Source organism: Globicephala melas, chromosome 9 (assembly GCF_963455315.2).
Source record: "Globicephala melas chromosome 9, mGloMel1.2, whole genome shotgun sequence".
NCBI classification, from domain to species: domain Eukaryota; kingdom Metazoa; phylum Chordata; class Mammalia; order Artiodactyla; family Delphinidae; genus Globicephala; species Globicephala melas.
This window is the reverse complement of record NC_083322.1, coordinates 44663482-44688968: the sequence shown is the minus strand read 5'-3', so window position 1 is coordinate 44688968 and position 25487 is coordinate 44663482. Positions and strand designations below refer to the sequence as shown.

The following is a 25487-nucleotide window of genomic DNA, read 5'->3' as shown; positions in this document are numbered from 1 at the left end:
GTAACTAAATATATATTGAACTCTTGCCTTCAATGCTTCTCTCTCACAATTACAAATAATATGCTAAGTTCAGACACTAAAGTGTAGAATCATTATAATTAGCTACATTCACAGTTTTCTAAGTCATAAGTCAGCCCACCAGGTGAGGCTTCCTTCTTCTTCAGCCTCATTTCTCCCCTTTGCCACCACATACTCTGTGCTTCAGCCATGCAGACAATTTGCAGTTCCCCAAAGGTATCATCCGTTCAATAATTTTGTGCCTTTGTATATGCATCCTCCCCACAGCTTCAAGCCTAGTTCAATCTTTGTTCATCAGGGAAGCTCCTACTCATGCTTCAAAACTCATGGCATGCATTATGTCCTTGGTGAAGCCTTCCCAAATTTCCATTAGATAGTACATGCCCTCTCCCTCTCTGCCCTCACTGTTCCTCCCTGGGAGTTACTGGCTGTGGCCCTCAAATAGCTACAAGCTTCTTGGGGGAGAGAAGAATGATTTGTTCATGTTCACATTTCCTTTTCCTAGCCCGTGGTCTGGCACAAAGTAGACCTCCAAAAATCTTGTGGGACCAAGGAATGCAAGAAGTCTCCTCTAGTCTGGTTCATTTGCGTGAAGGAGCCTCACTGTCTCAGTCCCCTGTTTCAAATGCTTCCTGATATAAAATATCAGGAAAACAGGTTTTTTCTTAAGACAAATGGGCATGGATTATGAAAATGTTATGCAATATTAGGCAAATGCTACGCTGTTTCCTGCAGGAACTGTCCACGTATACAACTTTCAGACAGTTCAGCAGTGAAGCTTTTGTTGCAGGTGGATGGGGCTGGTGGATGGGACTATGACAGTCAGCTTCTTTAGGGGATGAACTTTGCTCGTCCCTGAGCTTCACTCCAACTGGAGGAGGTAAGACTGTTTATCAGGACCTTTTCTTTGTGCCATAGCAACCTAATTGCTCTCCCTGATCGTTAAAAGGAGAGACACAGGAAATCAGCTTCCTTTCTCCTTCCTATTTGTAAGAATCTTTTGATTGAAACTAAGCTAACAGACTTGAGTTGAATGCAGGTGAAATTGAGGGGACTTCAGCTATTAGAAACAAATAGAATGATGTTAAATGCCATTGATGATGAGGGGATTGAAGAGTTCACTGGGAAAGAGACAGAAGAAGGAGAAGTAATTCTCTGTGGATGGGTGTAAATCAAAATGATAATCTAGAGTTGCAGCTGAGAATTGACAAATAAATGTGTGGTCATGAGAGAGAGCTAATTCCAGGGAAGGAGAGGGGTGTGTGTGGCGGGGGGAGAGAGAGAGAGAGAGAGAGAGAGGGAGAGAGAGCGAGAGAGCGAAAATCCAGGAGGTGAGAACTGCTTATAAGCATGATGTTCCATTTGTGGTTTCCAGATAGTGATATTTCTGTGTGAGGATGTCATTCAGAAGAATGTTCAAAATGCCATAATCAGAATGGTATTTTAGTACCTCATCTTTAATATAAGTTGTTAATTAATGAAACATACTAAATACTGATGAAATTGAATGTTCCAGTCAGACAGTAGAACATATTTAAAGATATATATTTATATATCAACATATATAAATACAATTGCTATATCTATGTTTATATGTACACACACATATATGTGTCTGTCTGTCTGCCCCCCTGTAGAATAAAAACAATTGTATTTTCGGCAGATACGTTTATTAAGTCAGCACAGGACTCCCTCTCATTTCTGGTTCTGACATGAGAATGGCCCATTTCAATCACTATCACTAAGGAACTGGCAAGAGAGGGGGAATTGGGCTCTAGTAATTGTCTATTCATGTTTAATAATGCGCAGCTAAATAATAACTTTACCAGACCACTCCCCAAACTCCTCCAAGGCCAAAGATCCAGAAGTGACAAATTTCAGGGGGAAAGATATTTTTAAGGACGGCTTTTTTCATTATTTTTTGGTATTTCTCCACTGAAAATTACATGGAGTGATAAATGCAACAAGGGACACATCCTGCTTTCTGCAGCAGCAATAAAGAGAGCATTAGAGAGAAACAAATCATGGTATGTCCATTCAATGACTGCTATGTGGCCACCAAAAATAAGTCAGATCTATGCGCTTGGACGTGGTGTGATGTCCAGCAGGTGTTCATAAGTGAAAAATTATGGAGGACAATGATTGGCAACACTTTTTATAATAATTACCTCACAAGATTGAGAAGGTGGGAAACATTTCTCACTTCATTTTATACACATTATATTGTTTAATATGTATTGTTTAAAATGTTTGCAATGAGCCAGACTGATACATTTTTAAAGAAAGAATAACTGAAGGTGGGAATGTAAATGAGAGAATGAGAAAAGAGAATGAAGGAAGCAGGACACAGATCCCAAGAATATGATCAAGGTGTGACACTCTTTACACGTAGGACTAATGATTTTCTCTGTCATGTTTGAAGATGCCATTGATATTGTGCTAGGGAAATAAATAGTCTATATATTTGGAGTCATCCTGAATAAGTTATGTTGCTAATAATATACTAGGTTTCTAGTTAAACATTGAACTTTTAGCAGGTTTAATATAATTTTATTAAAGAGGGGCACTGGGGAAGGAAGGAGGGTACATTTGGGAACTTAGTTTAATTTTTTAAAAAGGAAAAAAGAGCTGGACTCCCAGAACCATAGGGCATGCAGAGAAACTTGGACAAGTTTCAGAGAATCACAGAGACACAAGGGTTGGGCTAGGACAGGAAGGGACCAGGAGATTAAAAATAAAACTCTTTTTATAAACATCATATCTTATAATCTGCATAATACTTCATCACCTGGGTGTCTTGTTAGACACTTAGGTGGTTTTTCTAAGATTTTTTGGCATGTGTTTATAGGTTCTAGAGAATAGATATTGAAAATATTTTCAGAGAAGAGAATGAATATATCAAACCTTAGATGTTTCAAGTCAAAAGCCCACCCAAATTATAAGATCTTACTTATTTTCTACTCATTTATTTCTAATAAGTCTATGAAGCTCAATTATGACTGTTACTGTATAATTTAAGAAACCCTGTATATCCTTCAAATCTCACATCAAAGAAAAAATCTCAGGGATGGTGGGGTCTTTAATTGGGTGGTAGAAAATGTGGCTGAATTAGAGATGGCAAACTCAGAAAAAGAAAGCAGTTTATTCTTAGTGACACAGATAATTGATGATATAGCCCAGATTTAAATCTGAGTCTATCTCACCAAAGCTATACTCTTAAGAAAAAACCAATTTTATCTGAATAGAAAAGTATTGCATGCTTTAATTAGAGCCTCACATATCCATTTACACTTTCTAAAAGGGTCACCTTATAGAACTGACAAAGTAGTGACTTCTCTGTGACAAGATGTGACTGGTACCAAAAAGTGCCTAACTCAGAGATTGCCACGAAAATAGAGGTGTCCACTCTGTTGGATATTGAGAGAAAGACAGATACATGGTAGACAGAAACATGGCCCCCATACCAAAGATGTCGATATGCTACCTTACATATCAAAAGGGACTTTGTAGATATGAATAAATTAAGGATCTTGAGATGGGGAGACTATCCTGGATTATCTGGGTGGGCCCAACGTGACTGTAAGTGTCCTTATTGGAGGGAAGGAGGAGAATCAGAGTCGGAAAAGGAGATGTGATAGCAGGAGTAGAATATCAATGTCCAAGAGATTGGACTATGCTGTACTGCTGGTATTGAAGCTGGAGGAGGGGCCAGGATCTGAAGAATGTGGGCAGCCTCTAGAAGCTGGAAAAGGCAGGAAATGGATTCTTCCCAAGAGCCCTCAGAAAGGAGTGCAGACTTGCTAACTCCTTAATTTAGTCCAGTGAGACGAATTTTGGATTTCTGACCTCTAGAACTATAATATAGTTTGTGTTGTCTTAAGCTACTAAATTTGTAGCAACTTTGTTGCAGCTTGATAGAAAACCAAAACAAATTGTAATAGGCTCTTCTAGGTGAACTTGATGTTTCAAGGGATCAGTGTCAGTGGGGAATAGGAGTAGGAAAACTGGAAAATGTTGCTGATTAAGAGATGGCAGAACCACTGATGGTGGAAGGGTCTCAGAGTTTGACTTCAAGATGTATGGATGGTGACTTGTCCTTTTTCATCATTCTTCCTTAATCTCAGGCCCAAGGAAAAAGCAGTGTAATCAGAATGACACACATGTAGCAATGTGGTCACTTTATCACACAGAGTGTTTTCTGCATGTTGCAGAAATTTTTTAAAGAATAATTTCAGTAAGGCCTTAATGAAATAATTATCCTTGTATTTAATCCTTCCGTATTTTAACCACTCTGATTTGCTCAAACCTTTGTAAATTTTCAAGGACAGATTTAACTGCAAATAATAAATTATTTAAAACCTACAGAAAAAGGCTTTCTGAACCAATTCCCACGGAGCAGACATTTCCTGAATCTCAATCTTCCATCATCTTCCAGAAGATGCAAAAGAAGAAGTTGGGCAAGTCACATAATTTCCCTGGAGTTCTTATTTTGTGAAATTATGCCTAATTCATTGAGACAGGCAGAGAATGTTGAATCTTAAATCTGGAAGGAACCCCAGAGATGGAAGTAGCCCAGATTTCTCATTTTATGTATGAGAAAACTGGATTAGTTACTTCAGTTGCTTGCCCAAGATTTCACATTGCATTGCCCTCTGCCTGTGCCCCTAAATGCACAACATACTGGGCTCTGGACTAGACAGTAGTGATGCAGAAGTGACAGATTTTTTAGTCCTTAAGAATTTTATAATCTAGGAAGGAAGACAGACAAATAACGTACATATATAATTTATTTTGTAAATACAATGATAGAAGTAAGCATGAAGAATTGGTTAGGCTTGGAGGAGGGGCACATAGTCCAAACGGGCAACACCCATCATGGATACTCATTGATTTGTAAAACAAAACCTTTTACTGACTTGTTTTTATTTTACAAAAGTAATTGTGTCCTTGGTCAGTTGTTTTTAAAATACTGTCAATAAAATGAAGAAAGTAAAAATTGTCCATAATCATATCATCCAGAGATAACTATTCTTAACATTGTCTTATGTATCCTAATATAGTAATATTACATCTACATAGATATATACACACAATCATACATATATGTATATATTTCTAGTCTCTCTCAATATGTGTATAATTTTAATGTATATATATATGCATGCTGCTGCTATTTGTCACTTAGCAAATCACAAATATCTTATTTTAAAATCATTGAATATCAGAGTTAGAATAAATATACTAAATACCATCTTGTCCAACTGCCAAATAAATAATTTTTAGAAATTTTTGAATAGTTTAAGATTTACAGAAAAATTGCAAAGATAGTACAGAGTTCCCCATATCCACTTTCCTCTATTATTAACATCTTACATTAGTATGATAATTTATTACAATTAATAAATCAATATTGATACATCATTATTAACTACAGTCTGTACCTTTGTTTCCTTAGTTTTTACTTACTGTTCTTTTTCTGTTCCATGATCCCATCCAAGATACCACATTGCATTTAGTTTTCACATCTTCTTAGGTTCCTCTTAACTGTTATAGTTTCTGAGACTTTCCTTGTTTTTGGTAACCTTGACATTTTTGAAGAATATTGATCAAATATTTTGTAGAGTGTCCTTCAGCTGGGATTTGTCTGGTATTTTTCCTATAATCAGACTGGAGTTATGGGCGTGAGGGAGGAAGGTCACAGAGGTAAAATAGCATTCTCATCGCATTGTATCAAGGGTGCAAACTATCAACATGACATGAGTGTTGATGTTAGCCTCGATCACCTGGTTCAGGTATTGTTTGTCAGGTTTCTTATCTGTAAAGTTACTCCCTCCCACCTTTCCATACTTTATTATTTGGAAGAGAGTCACTATGCTAAGCCCACACTCAAGGAGTAAGAAGTTAGAAAGTGTAGTATCTAAATAAATTATTTGGAATTCTTCTGCACAGGAGATTTGTCTATTCTCCCACAGTTATTTATTTATATAAATCACTTATTTATATGAGTATGGACTCGTGGATATTTATTTTAAATTTTGGGTTATAATCCAATACTGCTTTATGTATTGTGTGCTCAAATTGTACCAGCTTGGGCCGTTAGGAGCTCTTTCAGCTGGCTTTTGTATCTCTTTGACATACCACATCATTGTGTGTGTGTGTGTGTGTTTGCGCGCGTGCGTGTTTAGCGCTTCATTACTTTAAGATGTTACGAGTTTATCATTTATAGTTCAACAATCTCTCAAGGTGCATTGGTTCCTTTTACAGGAGAATGATATATTAGAAACCAAGATCTGGGAACTATACATGCTTATTACTACTGGGTGTTTTGCTTCTAGGCCCTCTCAGCTGACAGAGGGAGGAAATATATATGTGTATGCTAACTCATCTATATAAACATATGTATAAATATTTCCATATGTAACTATCTATATGTATATTAAGCTAACCATGAGTTAATACTGTTGTCCTCAACTCTAATCCATTACCACCTGGGTTGTTCTAGCCTCTTCCCCTTGTTTATTTGTAAATTTCCACTCCAACTGTGAGAAACCTGGCTCTCACATTGTTTGTTTCTTTTCCCTTTTATTTTCACTTAGCCTGGCTAAAGAGTTACCCTTTTATTGATCTTTTCAAATAACCAGTTTTGGGTTTCATTGATTTTTCTCTATTGTTTTCCTGTTTTTCAATTTCATTGATTTTTGCTCTTATTTTTATTATTTCTTTTCTTCTGCTTGCTTTAAGCTTACGTTGCTTAGATTATAGATCTTTATTATTTTCTAAAATATGTATTTAATACTATAAATTTCCTTCTAAGCACTGCTTTTGCTACATCTTACAAATTTTGATAATTGTGGTAAGTTGTATTTTCATTTTCATTTAGTTCAAAATATTTTTAAACCTAAGATTTCTTCTTTAACCCAGGTGTTATTTAGAATTGTGTTGTTTAATCTTCAAATATTTTGAGATTTTATAGTTATGTTTCTGTTACTGATTTATAGTTTGATTCTATTGTGGCGTGAAAACACACTTCATGTGATTTCTAGTCTTATAAATTTATTAAGGTACATTTTATGACCCGGAATGTGGTCAACTTTGTTGAATGTTCTATGTGAGCTTGAGGAGAATATGTATTCTCCTATAGTTGAATGAAATTTTCTGTGCATTTCAACAGGATCAAGTTGGTTAATAGTGCTGTTCAGGTCATCAGTACCCTCACTGATTTTCTGCCTGCTTTGTGTATCAATTACTGAAAGAGGGGTGGTGAAATCTCCAACTATAATATTGGATTTGCCTATTTCTCCTTTCAGTTATATCAGTTTTCACCTCGTGTATGTTTATGCTCTTGTGTTAAGGGCATATGTTACCTGGTCCAAGCTCTACTGCTCACTGCATGACAGGCCAATAAATCAAGAGACAAGTTGTTGGGGCAAAGGATAGCGATTTTATTTAGGACGGCAGCAGACCAAGAAAGTGGTGGACTAGTGAACCATCTCACCTGAGTTAGAAGTGAGGCTTCTTTTATACTAAAAGAGGAGAGGGTGTGACTGGTTGTTTCAGACATCTTGGTGCCAGCCAGACTCTGGAGGGGATGTGATAATTCTTTGTTCTTACAGCTGCCCACATAGGTCTGATCACAATGTTCCTAAAAACCTTCAAAAAGACAAATGTTATTTTCTGTTCTGCAACTTTTTATCTCTATATGAATGAAAAGTGTTACGCCTTTAAAGGTCAAGCCTGGGAGGCAGAGCCTTGAGAAAGGGTTATTATGTATATTCCAGGCTATAGGCAACATTATTTTACTGTTTGAAGAGAGAAAGGTGCAGAGCCATCATGACTAAGCACAGGCAACAGAGCACAAAGGTTAGAACTAAAGGAATTGAGCCAATATGGAGTCAGATTTGTTCTCTGTTACACATACACATTTAGAATTGTTATGTCTTCTGGAGAATTTATACCTTTATCATTACATGATGCCGGTATTTACCCCTGATAATCTTCCTTGTTCTAAAGTCCATTAGACCCTTAACATATTAATCATAGTTATTTTACATTTCTTATCTGATTATTCCAACATTTGTATCATTGATTTTGGTTCTGATAATTGTTTTACCTCTTTAGACTGTGTTATTTCTTCCCTTGTAATTTTTTGTTGAAAGTAATACATGTTGTATCAGGTAATAAGAACTGAAGTAAATAGCCTTTAGTGTAAGAATTTATGTTATTTGACCAGAGATTGGGCTGTATTTAATGTTAGCTATGGCTATAGATGCCAGAGGCTTTCAAATTCCTCTAGTATCTTGGTTTTTTGTCTCCCATCTTGACTTTGATTTTCCCCAAGTACTCCTCAGAGAGAGAGAAAGAGAGGAGAGGGAGAAAGAGAGAGAGAGATTGTAGATTTTTAAGTTGTAATCCACTATGATTATATCAGAACTCTGTTGGTATGTTAGTAGAATGTGGGGGAGGGGATGCCTTCTGCAGTCTTCTGATTAGATCTCTGTGTTTTAGTGGGTCTCTGTGTTGGGGCTGAGACTTTCACAAGTGTTTCTCCAATAGTATAGCTTCTTCCTTCCTGCTCCTATTGCCATACCTGGCAGCAGCATTCCCAATCTATTTCCTTGAAGCCCTGACCCCTATTGACTATGTTTTTTCTTAGGTGAGACAAGAAATCTAAAGTGGTCTAGAGTAGGAGGAATGCTTTTCCACAACTGGGGTGAGGTTCTGGCAAAATATTTTCTCTTGGAGAACAGGCCTTTGTTATGGAGAAGGATCTGAGCATATTTCACAATGATTACTCTTCCCCTACTGCTCCCAGAGCCATGAGAGTCTCTTTTCTTGCATCCTCACTGTGAGAACCTGTTGGGTTTCCTGAAGGTAAAGTTCACAAAAATGGGAGAGATTCTCTTGGACCGCATCCCTTAGAGATCTTAGGTGCTGTCCAACTGTGCCATATTCACTGTGCTCATGGTGTGGAATAGTAGGGTTTCTTACTAACTCTATAAGGTTTGTTGATGTAAATGGTAGTTGTAAGGGTGTTGGTTCTTCTTGAGCCACTGAGTAGCCCTTTGGATTAAAATGGCTTGGAGCTATTAGCCTAGGCAATACTGAGTACATTCTAGGTTAGGAGATCCACGAAGGGAATATGACAATGGACAGTGTAGGAAGTACATGTTAGTAATATATCAAGTATTCAGTTATGCTGAAATTGTTGAGTACCCAAGACAGTGTAGAGACAAGATGAGTCCACTCACTCTTTTCAATGAGATATCCCTGGGTATTTGGTACTCTCCCTTACAACCAAACATTGTGGGGCTTTGTAGAGAAAGGGGCAAAATCAGTGCCCACTTCCTCTATTACTGTCAAGTAATCCTGTTCAGTTTTTTGGACATTTACTGAGCAGTTATTTATTTCCTATGAGCAAGATAACTGGGAATAGTGTCCAGCTGCCTGGTGTGTTCTCGGAAACTTCAAGTATACCATTAGTTTGCATTCCCCAAATACCATTAGTTTGCATTCTGAGGGCATTTTATGCCTCAGTTAGAGCAATGAGCAATGCACAGCCACTGTTTTGAGTCATGACTAGTGGTCCCATTTTAGGATTAAAGACTAGAGAGCTGCCTCCATTTTGTTACTTTTCTGTATGGTCAGATTTAACATATTCATTGTTAAAAAGCAATTTCAGTTCCTCACTGACTTTCATCTACTCTGAAGAGTGGGTAATCTAAGTCATTAAAATGTATATTTTTCCCCGTGGGGATCAGTAAAGAGAGGTAGTAAAGAAAGTTTTTTTGTTGCCAGTAATAATGCAACCCATAAACTTTTAAAATATATCTTGAATTGCTATTTTTCTAAAAAAACTTCATTCATCTATTCTCTGTTATCTTAGGCTATTTTGCATGATATTTTAATTTTTGTTTATATCTCTATCTCCATCCTAAAAAAGAGCCCTTAATTCGAGGAGAATGTCTCATTTTTATATCTATAGTACCTAGAAGAATGCCAGCCCAGAGAGCCTGCTCAATAAACACTCACTGAGATGAAATTAAAATGAGTAAGATTCTAGTTTAATTTGAAATCCGGCCTAGATTTCATTACTGAGATCTAGACCTATATATCCAAACTCCCTGCATAATTATTATCATTATAGTCATCATTATACATACAATCTCAAAGCATCCAATGATGATTGTGTTAAGTTTACAGGCCACTTTTATGCATTATTGCCATGAACCCTACAATATTTCTGTGAAAGGAGCATCTGTAAAGTAAGTATCTACATTTTACTGATGAGAATACTCAGATTCAGAAATTGAGACCTGCCCGTTGTCTCACAGGTAGTAAACATTGGAGCCAGAGCTGGAACTAAGCACCTGTGGCTCTAAGTCCTAAGCAATTTATGTCTTTCCTTTGTCTAATACAGAGTTTTTTTTCAATCTCAATGCTCTTGATATTTGGGACTGAAAAGTTCTTTGTGACGGGGGGAGTGCTCTGTGTATTATAGCATGCTTAACACTATCCTTGGCCTCTACCCATAAGACACTAGTAACATCATCCATCCCACTGTGACAACCAAAAATGTCTTCAGACATTGGCAAAGGTCCCCTTGGGGGCAAAGTAAATTCCATTTAAGAATCAGTGGTCTAATAGCAGGCACAATGTGGTAAGTGCTCCGTGACAAGCATAAGGAAAATGAGAGTAAAATAGGGGAGTCCCATTCCCGGTGGAGGCAGCATTTGATTTGGATCTTTACTGTAGAAAGATTAAATTGACCTAGCAGGACTTATTGTGATAAGAATGAATACCCAATAGCATGCATGATATGACAAATCTAACTCAAAGGGGTAAAAAACAGTAATAAGCATCATTAAAGGTCTTACTAAAGTGAAACACCATCTTAATGTCCATCTACTGGACATTAAGAGCTATTTGGAAAACACTTCAATTGATCTTACTAAAGAATGTGGGTCTGATGAGATTCTAGGGAGGCTGAAGGTCTGTCTCCCTCCCCCAGGCTCTGCCTCTGATCATTAAAACCCACCACCACCATCATCATTCACATGTTCTCTGTAAGTGAAGTTTTCACAGGGTAAAAGTGAGAAGAGTAAAAGTGGGAACATTCCCAATGAGCTGGAAATGTACTAGAAACCACAAGCTCCATGTATAGCTCAACAATCAATATATCTTTTAAATGCTTAAGAGTAGAAGGTGAGTATTTGTGTGTAGAAGAACAATGTCAAGAAGCAAAACTGGCCAATCAGGAGAAAGGATGCACTAACCAGAAACAATGATTCTGAAATTCCTCCCTTGGGACACGCTACATCAGAGTTGCTTTGGAGAACTTATCAATAACAATGCATATTTTCTCATCCCACCCCAGACCTACTGACTAAAATCTCTAGCACTAGGGACTTCCATGCACATTTAGGTTTGAGAAACTTTGAATCAAAAGTTTCAACTGTTGTGTCTCCTTCTGATAGTTTGAACCCATTAGACATTTCAACAATACAATTGACTCTATTGTAGATTCATCAAGCTGCCTGATGATTGTAACTTGGCTTCTCATGTAGATCAAAGGTTTCAGTTCTCCAGAGCTTACAAGCCCGCTTCTGATTTTGGCACTCTTAATTCTTCCCTTCATCTTGTTCTCCATCTTGGTCTAGGACCTACTTTCACTCCACAGTCCTTCCTGTAGTGAACTCACCTGTCACCTTGGCTTCAATTAGAAGCTATTTTGTTACTGGACATGCATGTAAACCCAGACTTCATTACTGAACACACTCATGTATCCAAACTGCATACTGATACTTCCCCTTGGTGTTTCCATGGGAACCCCAAACTCTATATTTGTAAACAAAACACACTAGATCCCTTTATAAACCTATACTTGAGAAAAATCTTTGACCACTGTCTTTCCCCACAGAGTGGATCAGTTAATAAGACCTGCTGATTTTTTCTCACACATGGTTCTAAAGTAACTCATGTCTTTAACCGTGGGGCTATGGCTGCAGTCAGTATTGCATCTCACCTGGTCCCCAGCCTCCTGTCTTTAGTCATGTTCCTTCCACTCATTGAATTCTCCATATTAAAGCAAGAGGATCTTTTTTTAGCATATAAATCTGATAATGTCACTTCTCACTACCCTCAGAATAAAGTTCAAATCTCTTAATGGAATGCGAAGCCTTTATGATCTGCTTACTCCTTTTCTCACCAGCTATATCACTTGACATTGACTCTTCATATATTATGCAGTAACCATACTTAGACTCTTGCAATTCTTCAAGTGCACCATTCTCTCTCTGGCCCCCAGACCTTTGCACATGCTGTTCCCTCTGCCTGGATCGCCCTCCTTCTCCCCACCCCATGCAGAGGATAGGAGCTTATGTTTACTTACTGGCATTCCTAAGAAGGCTACCCCAGACAAATGGAACCACAAGTAAACTCAGTTAATTGGAAAGACATTAAACTTGTGCCTCTTCTTTTAGCCTGTTTTCCCAGGACGACCCATTAATGGTAGAAGCATTAGGAAAGGGATTCCTGAGACCTTAATTCCAGGGCGTAATATACCAAAAATTCATTTTGTGATATTCTCAAATCACTAGCTTTTCTGGGTCTCACTTTCCTTATCCCTGCCATTGTATTACAGAATTTCCAAAGAGATCAAGGTTATGAGAATGATACACTTATTGAAAATATGGAAAATATATGGGTTTTCCAGTCGCATTTTTGCCCTACCCTCATCTCCCTACTAATTGGAGCACCCCCTTTAGCTTATTTCCCTTCTTCTTCACCTCCTTGACTAACTTCTGATCTCCCTTAGGATCAAGCTTAGACTCCATGTTTTCCAGGATGCTTTTTCCAAACCCTCAAACCTGGGCTGAGGACTCTAACTATGAGATTCCATAGAACCCTCTCCTTTTACCCCCCAAAATTTAGCAACTCTATTGTCACTTTGATTTACTTTATTACCTCTCCCATAGGGAGTGAACTCATTCAACTTTAAGTATTTCTTTATTACTAAGGAAGAAATTATTCTGCATGCTAGGGAACAGAACTAGAAGGAAGGTGTTTTATTTGGAAGACTGTTCATAGAATAACAATGTATTGGCTATCAGTTTCCCTTGTTTCACAGACTTTGATACAATATGATATCTTTAATTTTCATGCAGAGAGCTTTTTTAAAAATTCAGTAATGTACACATTATTTTTCCAAATTAGCTATGTCTCTGAAGAGGAATTGATTTTCCCAAGACCATTCTAGTAGGAACTGGGTTAAGATAGGGTCCTATTCTCCTAATTTCTAATGCAGATTTCAATCCATCGTGTACTGCAACTTCCCAATAAGTGATCTGCATAAATAATACATATATAAATAATAGGCAACTAAAATATGGCTAGTTGAGGATTTCTTTGTGGGTGCAATTGAATGTCTATTTGCATTAAAAAAAAACTCTTTTATTAAAATGAAAACTGTTAAACTATGGACTCCATTTTCCAAGTGTAGTTCTGCACGTGATACTTCAGTTAAAGTATGCTTTGCCAGTTAGTCTTTGTCCAAGACAAAAGTTCTGCTCTTCCTAGGGCTGAGTGGGTTGTGGATGCCACAGGAGGAAAAGGTGGCTGTGGTGTTATCTCAGGCCTCGAGAGACTCCTGGGCTTCCGAGAGTAAGGGTCTTAGAACCTGGTGGTGAAGAGGTGAGAGAAGCCTAAAAGACAAGAGTTTCTCGCAGGATAGGTTTCTGGCCAGTTTATAGGGCCATTAGCATTCTACCCACTAATATTAGGAGCTCTACAGAGGAACCTCACTAGCTGTCATAGAGGGAGAGGGAAGATTTGATGAGGCCCTTTCCACTCATTCCTCTTGAAGACAACCTCAGCACTCTCCTTTTATATATTGGGGTTCCTGTTTGTTTGAAGTTAAATATAAGTTGAAATGCACACGGTCTTTTCCATCATTTCAAACTCTGCTAATGAAGCTTTTCAAAATGAAGGCTATTTGTTGGCATGCGTGATTCAGGATAGAATAATTTTTAGGGAGTGCTTTAGCATTATGTCTTTCACAAGAATGCATGCTGAATGTGACTGTGAAATTTAATTTTTTTTAATGAGGCCAATAATGTGCTTATTTACCTTTCTAAAATGAAATTGTCTGATCTTTCAACTAAAATACTTCATAGATACTGAAATTCCATGGAGGATAAGACTGACTGTTAGCCCTTACAGTTTGGTCCTCTTCTTCATGGGTTTGGGAGTATGTGTGTATATTTGCTCTGAACTTTCCGGTAGAAGTTCCTGTGAATTGAACCTCTCCACCTGGAATATCAAGTTCCACTGTCCTCATTTCCAGTGATGGTTTGCAATGCAAATCATCAGGTTGGTAACACACAGTACCATAACCATGGTAACCAAATGAAGACAGGTTTGCTTTACTTCCTCAGTAAAGTGCTTCCCAGTCTTGCATTCAGACCTGATGCTACTGCCAACAGGTCAGAGGGCATTAAAGGGACAGCAAGAGGATTCATAGAAATAAAAACACAACTGGAATCATTGTATCCATTCTCTATGCATTCCTCTGAGTCCAGGACTTCTTACTAATAACTTCTGCTATTTCTAACTAGTACTTTCTTGCTGCTTTCTTTCCTTAAAAGGGAGGGTAAAGGGAATCACTACATATCTTTATCCCCAACTTGACCACGGATCTTTGCAAGCAGACTGTCCTGGCTTTCTATGACTAACTTTTAAATAGGCACAAATAAAAACCTAGATCACAGTTCTGTCACAAAGGCTTTTTAATGTTAGCAGCTGTGATGCTCAAGGAGACAGGAAAGCATCCAAGACCACTACAAACACTCTTTGAGAACAACTACAGCAAACTAACTACAAGGGCCACTTCTCTGCTGAGATTCCTTTCTTCTGGTAGAGTAACTTTTATCATTTGTTTGTTTGTTTGTTGTGGGGGAGGGGATATTAGTTCTCTGTTCTCATTTTCTCTCAGTTGGAATGAAAGGGCAGCTGTGGCATGTTCTGAAACTTTTTTTTTTACCTGCAGCTGTGTGACGGAGTGATTCCTAGGAAGAGAGACTATTAGCAATAAGGTAAGAAATCTAATCGTCATGGGTTCTGGCCCAGATGATTTCAGCATCCCTGTGACTGCCTGGGTGGCTGCCATTAACACAGAAAGGTCTAAAACACAGGGGATGGGAATGCTCTAGGCTCAAAATGGTTAGCTTATTTCTTCTATGTTGTGAATATTATTTCAAGCAATGTTTCTGAGATGCAGAAATTATATTTCCATCCTTTTGTATCTATTGTTTGTATCTTGGATCATTTGTGTCACTTTTCCCTTATTATCTGAAGGAAGTCTAATTCATTAAGATGAAGCAAAAGAGTTACACTCTTTGGCTTTTAACTAATCCGTTAATTCACTAAATATGAAAACTGAGCTTGATGTGCTCAGGCCATGTGGGCTTTCCGGTACAGGTGGAAACTGCTGTAGAAGTGAAAACTTCTTTTGCAAGAGTAGAGAAAGCTGATTCAAGGATAGGCTTGCCAGATAAATACAAGACACCCAGTTAACATTTGAATTTTAAATAGACAGCAAGATTTTTTGGTATGAATAGGTCCCAAATAATGTATGACCCATACTTATGCTAAACTATTTATTTTTTACCTGAAATTTAAATGTAACAGAACACCCTGTATTTTTTAGTTGACAAGCCAGGCAATTTGATTCAGGGATGAAAATTGAAGAATTGTAAGGAAAAAAAAAAAAGAGTATGCATTTTTCTCACTATAAACCTTTCACGGGGCTTCCCTGGTGACGCAGTGGTTGAGAATCTGCCTGCCAATTCAGGGCACACGGGTTCGAGCCCTGGTCTGGGAAGATCCCACATGCTGTGGAGCAACTGGGCCCGTGAGCCACAGCTACTGAGCCTGCGCATCTGGAGCCTGTGCTCCGCAACAACAGAGGCCGCGATAGTGAGAGGCCCGCGCACCATGATGAAGAGTGGCCCCCGCTTGCCACAACTAGAGAAAGCCCACGCACAGAAACAAAGACCCAACACAGCCATAAGTAAATAAATTAATTAATTGAAATAAAAAACAACCTTTCATTATAAAGTTCCGTCAAAAGATCACCTACTTATCAGTCTTATTATGTTAGGAAATGATTTAATAGTGGGACTCAAACCTTAAAAGGAGGAAGCAATGGTCAAAAATAATCATAATGAGTCAGCTATTCTCACGCTAATGAATTTCTATCTGAAAATCTAATATGGTAACTCATTCTCTTTTTAGTTTTCCTTTTCTTAAATAATAATGACATTACATTTACATTTTTTAGTCATTCATAGATTTTCTATTTTTGGATTGCCTGATCATTACACTGCTTCTACTTCCATGTATCTTTTTCTTTTTGATTTGTAATTGCATGTCATACATTAAGGATATGAAAACTTTTAATGTCACATATACTGCAAATATTTTTACATTTTTTAAAACATTTTGACATGTTTACTATTTTTGCCACAGTAAATTTAAAAATTTTATCTGGTGAAATCCATCATGATTTCCCTTCATTGCCTTTGGTGTCATTTCTCTGCAGGCTTTTACAACCTCAAGATTAGAAAAAATACAATATTTTTTTCTAGGACTATTTGTATTTCATTTTTTCACATTAAATCATTAACACTATTGAAATTTATTTTGATGAATTGTTTAGGACTCTTTTTCTTTTGTTTTATTTTTTGTTTCTTAATTAACATTTAATTTAGAAATAATTGTAAATTCACATACTGTTGGTTGTAAGAAATAGTACAGAGTCTTCCTGCCTTAATGCAGGAATCTTTTTCACAATGCATACATAACTTATTTCTGCATATGCAGATTTTATCCGGGAAGAGTTTGTCTTCCCAACACAGTCAGTGGGTACGAAGCTGTAATATCATGACAGTTTCTTAAGATCATTTATAATGAATAAGATCTGTTCCCTTTGCTACATTCCCTGAGATTTTATGGTTATGATCACAGTGGGAAGGGAACAATGATGGCATCTCTGATACCAAAGGAGTAAAGAATACTGCTAGAATTTGCCTCTGTAAGAAGTCTAGGAGGAAAGCGTGTTTAGGGACAAGAGTTGGCTTAAATCTTGATCTCTTCTCTTCACTATCAGCTATTTCTTTGTGAATACTTTCTCATTTATATAATTAAGATCTTTACCATCGTGTTAGTTTCCTATTGAACTGAAATATGATGCAGTTTTTATTGTGTAACAGTATACTTTTAAACTTGAGGTGTATGCACCTAAAGATCTTAAAGCAAATTGCTGGACCAGTCATTTGCAAAGGTTATTAGGAAAGGTAGATGGAAGGAAAGTGTGATAGAGCCCAACTATATGGCTGATTCACTTTGTTGTACAACAGAAACTAACACAGTATTGTGAAGCAATTATACTCCAATAAAGATCTATTAAAAAATCTTTTTTCATAAATAAAAGATGTTTTTAAAAAGAGAGAGAAATAAACATCTGCATTGGTCAGCTTTCTCCAGAGAAATGAAACAGAACATAGATACAGAGATATGTAGATAGATACAGACATAGATATATGCAGAGAAAAAATATCTCTACCTACCTATCTATGTGTCTGTCTATCTATTTGTCGAGAGATTTATTATAAGGAATTGCCTCACACAATAAGGGAACTTGAGAAGTTCCATGATATGTCATCTGCCAGCTAGAAACCCAGGAAAGCTGGTGGTGAGGTTCCCATCTGAGTCCAAAACTCGAGAACCAGGAGCGTCAATAGTATAAATCCGACTTCCAAGCAGGAGGAGACTCATGTCCCAACTCAATCAATCAGGCAGAGAAAAAGAACTTTCCCTTCACCTTTTTCTTCTATTCAGGCCCTCAGCAGATTGAATGATACTCATCCACAGTGGGGAGAACAATCTGCATCACTCAATCTACTGAGTCAAATGCTAATCTCTTCCGGAAACACCCTCACAGACACGCCCAGAAATAATAATTAGCCAGCTGTTTGGGCACCCTGTGGCCCAGTGAAGTGAACACATAAAATTAATCATCACACCATCATATAAGATGCCACAAGATTTCAGTAAGTTAACACTGAAGAACATCTGTTTAATTGTTGCAAAGTCACCGGTTAATAGCCCTTTGGTAAAATTTATGCTATCATTGCTTACATGTATTTTGAACCCCTTGTCTCGAATGCTTGCCTACCCATTATCCCATCTTCAGGAGCCAGAATGAATACTTTCGCTTCCAAGAAGCCTTTTCTTATGCCCCTAAAAGAACGTTTTCCTCTTTTAATTTTTGAGAACAGTTGTACTTCTTTTAAAATGCATATTCAGCTTCACAATATGTAGTTAATAAATGCTATTTGTTATACTGTAAGCTCCTCAAAGTTTCTTTGTACACAGTAGACAGTAAAATACTGAACTGAATTGAATTAGTAGATATCATTATTGAATTTATTTAACTTATAGTTCATTTATACCATGTGCTTTTATGAGCAACTACAGGTATACAGTACCTTGCCTAAAATGATGAAGACTACAAAGATGAGTAACTCACAGTTCCCACAATTTTGAGCAAAGACAGAGTCCAGGGTCAGAAGTAATTATACATTCATTAAGCAGTTATTGCTAATCACCTATCATTATCCATGTCCTAGACTAAGTATCATGGATACAAAAATGAGGAAGTCATGGTCCTTGTCCCCAACAAGTCCATTTAGATGAGTGAGAAAGGCAGAAGTGTAAAAAAACTACTTAACTTGAGTGTGAAGAGTGCTACAATAAGGGGTCACACAGTTTGCTGTGAGTTCCAGAAGGAGGCTGGGGCGGGAGTGGAGAGTGATAAGGAGAAAAAGTTCTACAGAATAAGTTCTGTTTGAACTCAATGAGATGGTATCCAGTAAGGAGAAGGGGCAGCACTATAGAAGGATCTGTACCCAGTGGGATCAGAGAGGAGGGCACATTTGGGAACAAGTAGTTCTGTGTATCCAGAATATGATGTACATGAAGGAAACTAGGCTGCAATTATGTTGAAATGGGAGACCAGAAGTAGTGCATAGATGCCCCCACATCCTTTCATCCTCCCCCCCAGCATGAAGCAAAGCAAATGTTTAGAAGACAAGAGTAGAAATGATGACAAAGGAGGCGATCACTGAGAAATAAAAATCTCTTTAAAGCTGGAAAGGGATTGGAACAGAGCTAGCAGTAGATGGATCATTCGATCCAACTTTACCAGCCTCAGAGTCATTTCAAGTTTCCAGGAAGCTGTATATAAGGTTCTTGAAATAATAATCTTTTGCGTATTTTCCCCAGCAAAAGAGGAAAACTCCAAGTCCAAGAGAACTGACTTTGGTTTCCAACTTGGGCACAACTGCCTTGTCTTTAGATCCAGCTTGCTCCTAAATGGCAGGAGTGAGCACCCTTCACATATTTCCTGGTGGGAGGAAACCACCCACAGAACAAGTCATCACAGACTGCTTGTTCCTCCCAGCAGAGTGATGACAGAACACTCTATTCCCTCTACTTCACTGAATCATTTGGGAACATTTACAAGTATTTGTGGGACTTTGATACTTGGATAGGTAGGAAGAGCAGAAGGGCATTCCTGGCTTGGGTTTGTTGCTTGAGTTTTTGAGTGGTCTTCCAAACTTGTGAGTAATAGGAACAATGTTTTATTCTTCTCACTTTTATAGTTTTGATGAATATAGCTTTAAAATATTTTTTAAATATGAGCTCCATTGGTCAAATATTAAACAGTTTGTGTGGAGGCTAGAAATTGAATAATCGACTGATGGAATTATCTCATCTCATCCAATTCTCTCATATCATGCAAGAAGAAATTACATCCCAAGACAACTTGAAACTACATGCCCAATGTCATATACCAATTAACTATTTGTTGATTAATTTCCCTGGTGATGAATTAATATCTTTCATCTGCTTGTTAGCTGTTGGAAGGCTCATAAGAGAAGAGTAGAAAAAGGTATCTACTTAGATAGTTTTGGTCAAAATGGCAGAAGTGGGCATCAAGTGATGACAGAAAATTCTGCTTCAAAATGGTGATGTTATATATATATATATATATATATATGCATGTGTGTGTGTGTATATGAATATATATATAAAAACTTATCACTTTTAAAATTCAGATCCACAGTGCACTATTCCCTGATTCTGTATACCCATTCCTGGCAAGTTGCACCTTCTGATAAGTTGTTTAACTGCTAAATACCAAACCATTCTTAATCATTTCATAACCAGATTTTCTTTGATATTCTCAATCCCTTGTTGGCATTCATTCAGTCAGTCAACAAACATACATTATCTTTTCCACATAATTATGATATGAGAGCTAAGATCTCTGTCCTGAAAAAGAGATGGTTAAGCAGAGTTGTTAAACAGACATTAAGCAGACTTATAAAACAATGTAAAAATACTTTAATAGTGATTTACACTGAACTATGGAATTAGAGAGTAGCAGTTAAAGCCGCACTCATGTAGGGAGAGCAAGTAGATAGAGAGGATGAGAGACGGCTGAGGACTGTGGTATAGACCATCCATAATTTAGAGGTTGGAAAGGAGAAAACCAGCAAAAGAGCTTGAAACAAAAAAAAGCTTTGAGTGAGATAGGAGGAAACCTGGGAAATTGTGGTATTAAGAAACAAATGAAAAGACTGTTTCCATTAAGAGGAAGGGGTCAGCTATATCAAATGCTGCTGAAAATTCTAAAATGATAAGAACTGATAGTTGACCATTATTATGCTGATTTGAGTGGGTTATAAAGAGAATGGGAGGTGTAGATGGGAATCTTTGCTATGATCCACGTGAAACTACAAGTTCTGATTCACATCAGGTTGATACCAGTGAAGGTGGTTGGTCTGAGATGTACTGCAAGGGCTCCTTTGTCTGTCTGTCTGTCTGTCTGCCTCTCTCTCTCAATTTAATGGCTTGATGTGCGATGTGAAAGGAACAGAGGAATCAAGGAAGACTCACAAGTTCTTGGCCTGAGCAACTACTTGAATAGTGGTGCTATTTATTGAGACAGACACTGTAATAGATGCAGGTACGTGGGAGGGTCATGTAGAAGTCAAGGAAAGAACGAAGAATTCAGTGCGGTACATATTAAATTAAAGCTGTCTATAAGTATCTAAGTGGAGATGTCACGTAACTGGGAATACCCCATTCTGAGTCTCAGGGACCTTATTCTGAAGCTGTGGACCAGATTTGGAAACGTGAATTTGGGAATCATCATCGGTTGAATTGAAAGGGTCAATGGAGGATTATTTTAAGATGGGAAACATTATACCATGTTGTAAGCTGAAGGGAATGACCCGGTGATTGTGCCCAGGCAAAGATGTGAGTAGAATAGTGGTGACAGGGGATGCTTGAAACTGGGATTTAAAAGGATGTTCATTTACAATGTTGAAGTATGAGAATCAAGTAGAGTGAAGGATTGTTGAGAGTGGGCAGATTTTTTTTAATTGGAGTATAGTTGATTTACAATATTGTTAGTTTCAGGTGTACAGCAAAGTGATTGTTATAAATGCATATATATATAATAATTATATGTATTTTTTTCAGATTCTTTTCCCTTATAGGTTATTATAAAATAGTGAGTATAGTTCCCTATGCTATACAGTAGGTCCTTGTTGATTATTCTATATATAGTAGTGTATATGTTTAATCCCAAACTCTTAATTTATCCCTCCCCTCCTTTCCCCTTTGGTAACCATAAGTTTGTTTTCTGTGTCTGTGGGTCTATTTCTGTGTTGCATATAAGTTTACTTCTATCTTTTTTTTTTTGGATTCCACATATAAGTGATATCATATGATATTTGTCTTTGTTTGGCTTACTTCACTTAGTATGATAATCCCTAGGTCCATCCATGTTGCTGCAAATGGCATTATTTCATTCTTTTTTATGGTTGAGTAGTATTCCATTTTATGTATATACACCGCATCTTCTTTAGCCATTCATCTGTCAATGAACATTTAGGTTGCTTCCATGTCTTGGCTATTGTAAATAGTGCTGCAGTGAACATTGGGTGCATTCTCTTTTCAAATTGTGGTTTTCTCCAGATATGAAAAGTGGACAGATTATTAAACTGAGTGCTCAGTTGTTGATAAGTCATCTAGATTGATAATGAAATCTTCCAGAAAGATGACAGAAATACCATCTTAAAAGTTTCAGTAAATGGGGCAAATGTCCTAGATGTTGATGTCCTACATAGTCTGATAGCATGTTCTTCAAAGGACAGAGGAAACAAGATCTGAAAGCAGCAATGAAGAACATGAAGGAAATTTATACCATCTTCAAGACTATGTTCCTAATTCAATGGGCAAAAAAGAAAAAGCCACAACTTGAGACAGTGAGAAAGGAAGCTGTGTCCAGGTTTCAATTAGAGAAAGAATTGAAGGGACATTCAGTGAAGAGCTTCAGATAAAGGGGATTTGGTGGGTTCTAATCCATGAATTCCAGAGGGCACAAGGGTTAGGAGAGTCCTGAAAGGGTGGGAGATTGGGCCAGATGAGGCAACATTCACTGCCATATGAACATGGCTCTAGGGCATGATGGGATTAATCCTGTGGTCTCCTAGGGCAAGAAGTGTAAATCAGTTCTCTTTGAGTGTCAGCCTCTGAGTACTGATCTCTTAGTTTGTGAAGAGAGGTGAGTGGTACTGAGGCTCATGGTAATTATCTTTTTGAGAATATAAGGAACTCTGGGGGCTTCCTTTTCAAATGTCTGTGAATGGCATTACAGCTGGAAAAGGGACAGGTCTTCCTGGAGCCCATGGCTCTATGTAGACTTCTCTTAAATCCTGCTACTAGGGAAGGCATTACACATGGAAGATGGAGGGGAGAAAGGCAAGCCTGGATACTATGTGAGATCTTACGAAGGCTTGAACAAAGGCTGTGATAACAAGAATCCAGAGGGAGACATAGAGATCGTGAGTTCCCTTGTGGACCCAGAATGCCTTGGGGCTGTTCTTTCATTATGAAGTTCTCTTCTTGACCACAGGGCTCATTCAGAAGTGGTAGCCAAGGCTAGAGCTACAGCCTGTAGTTATAACCTTGAAATTAAGTCCATAGTTAAGGGAATTTCCAAACTCTGATATGAACCTCTAACTAGTCTCAGGGAAATCTGCATTCTCATGGTCACAGAATTATTTTATTCTCATACTCCCCAAATATATCTACTTCTCAATTACCCAAACTAAGTAATCTCAAGATGACATGGGTTATCTACAAAATAAGTGTCAAATTTATCTCCTATGAGAAAAACTATTGCATTGGTTGTTGATTCATCTTCTTTACTTGACAGTTCTTGCCAGAACAATAAGAGGCAACATAAAGAAGAGAAGAAAAAAGAAAAAAAAAAATTGACCAATATGGGTATTGATTGTTCTATATACATTTTTCATTAAATTTTCCCAACAACCCTATGAAGTTACTATTTCATACTCGTTACAGAGATGAGGAAACAGATTATCAGAGGAATTTGAAATTTTCCCCAAGGAGATGTCAGAAAAGCAGCAGAGCTGATTAAAACTTGGAGTTATCTGATCTGAAAACACTTGCTCTTTTAACCACATACCAACCAAGAATACTAGCTAAGCCAACTGCACGTTCCTTTCCCAAATAACCAAGCAAGCAACTAATAGTTAAAGATTATTTACTCTGGGTAAAATGCTGTGCTGGGATCTATGAGAAATACAGAGGTCAATAAAGCACAACCTCTATTCCGCAGTACGAACTACCAATTTGGCAAGACAACCTGTTTGCGTAGAGGTGCAAAAAGTTAAATAATTCCAGAGGACAAAGGTGGGATCATTACCACTGCTCTGAGTATCATGTATGGTTGAATTTGCTCAAGTGAAAGAAAATGTGATGTAATATTAATGTAACAAAGCCAATTTTTTCTCATTTTGACTATTTAAAAAATTTTGAAACTCTGATAACATTTCAGTACGTTACTTTTTGTCTCTTCAATACATTGGTTTCTGTCTTGTTTTGTTTTGTTCTTGCAACATTGAGTTCTTGATGCGTATATAGTTTCACATCCTCTTGTTTTTTTCAGTTAAACTAGATAATATAAGAAATTTCCCGTGTTAATGGCAGTTCTTTATACACATAACGATTAATGACATAGTAATCATAATACAAGGGAACTGAAGAGAGAGGAGGGCCTCTCAGGCACAGGAGGCAACGCAATCCAGAATGAGGATTCACTTTGGGCCAAGTCAGAGCTGGCAAGACTTAGGTTCCAAGCGGTCCTGGGGAGGGGTTAACTAGATGAGTCAGCAGAGGCCACATGACATAACTTCTGCCCTGTCAGTCCACTGGACTATTTGGGCCTGCCACCTGATTTGTGTCCCTTTCCAAAGGACTCTCTGTGGGTCAAGCCAGTGGATGCCAAAGCAAGGTCATTCAAGCATCAGAGAATACATTTCCAGAAGCAGATTTGTTTACTAACTGGGAAGGCATCCACTATAACAGAGGGAACAAATGAGTTTTTCTTTACAAACCTGTCCCTGACCCTTGCTTTTAGCAAGGGTTCCCACTTTCCTTGGCAAGCTTTTTCCTGCTCTAAAGCCAAGTACAGCTGAGCAGGCAGGGAGCGTATCCTCACTGGCTGTGCAAGGCTGGTGGCTGAGGTCACACATGCCATTGTAGAATGGAAGTTTGGGGATATATGAATAAAGCAGCACCATTATCTAAAATCTGGATGACTTTTACAGTGTTGTGTTTGAGAAAGTGGTAGCTAGGTGAAAATTCAACATTATAGTACAGAAGCAGCAATTTGAGGACTGAACTGCTTGACAGTCCTTGCTGCCACTACAAAGCAAAATCTTCGTGCTAAACAGAAACTGACTTTCAGCTGAGGTCAGTGGAGGAGCAAGATTACTGGGGGAATCTTATTTTTTTGTAATACATTATTCTTTCCTTCAAGCCCTGATCCTTTATGGAGTCTGATATTTCATGAATGTTGTTGAGCATTTTGGAGGTTTCCTCCTTGTGAGATTTTGTACTGTCAGAGTTGATGCTTTTATTATAATTCACACATACAAGATACAAGGCATTACCAAAGAGACTATTTTTTTACTCAAAAATTAAACAACTAAAAATTAAATGTAGTTTCTAAACTTTATTTTGCCATGTTATAAATTCTAGCATATGAAATAATTCTGTAAATTTTAGAAATATAATCATCTCTGTATGATTTTTGTCTTATGTTATCATAGAAATTTTTATAAACATTTATTTGCTCCCAGAAGATATTCCTAAAGTTAACTTTCTAAAGTTAGCTGGCTAAAAGACCTACCATTAGTATAGATATTAACTATCCACCCTTTGCCTTAAATTTTAATTAATTGAGATTTCTTAACAATTGCTGTTTTAAACATAAAATTAACAGTCATTACAATTAATTTTTGCAGTAA

The 25487-nt window shown here is 37.5% G+C and overlaps 1 protein-coding gene across 1 annotated transcript in view; it reads left to right on the top strand.

The window, feature by feature from the left end:
* The window catches only part of ITPRID1 (ITPR interacting domain containing 1), a 201224-nt gene that overhangs the window by 104501 nt on the left and 71236 nt on the right, over window positions 1-25487 (top strand). Inside the window, 1 exon segment of the mRNA XM_060304947.1 lies at window positions 15062-15107. The gene's annotated coding sequence lies outside the window, so the exon portion shown is untranslated.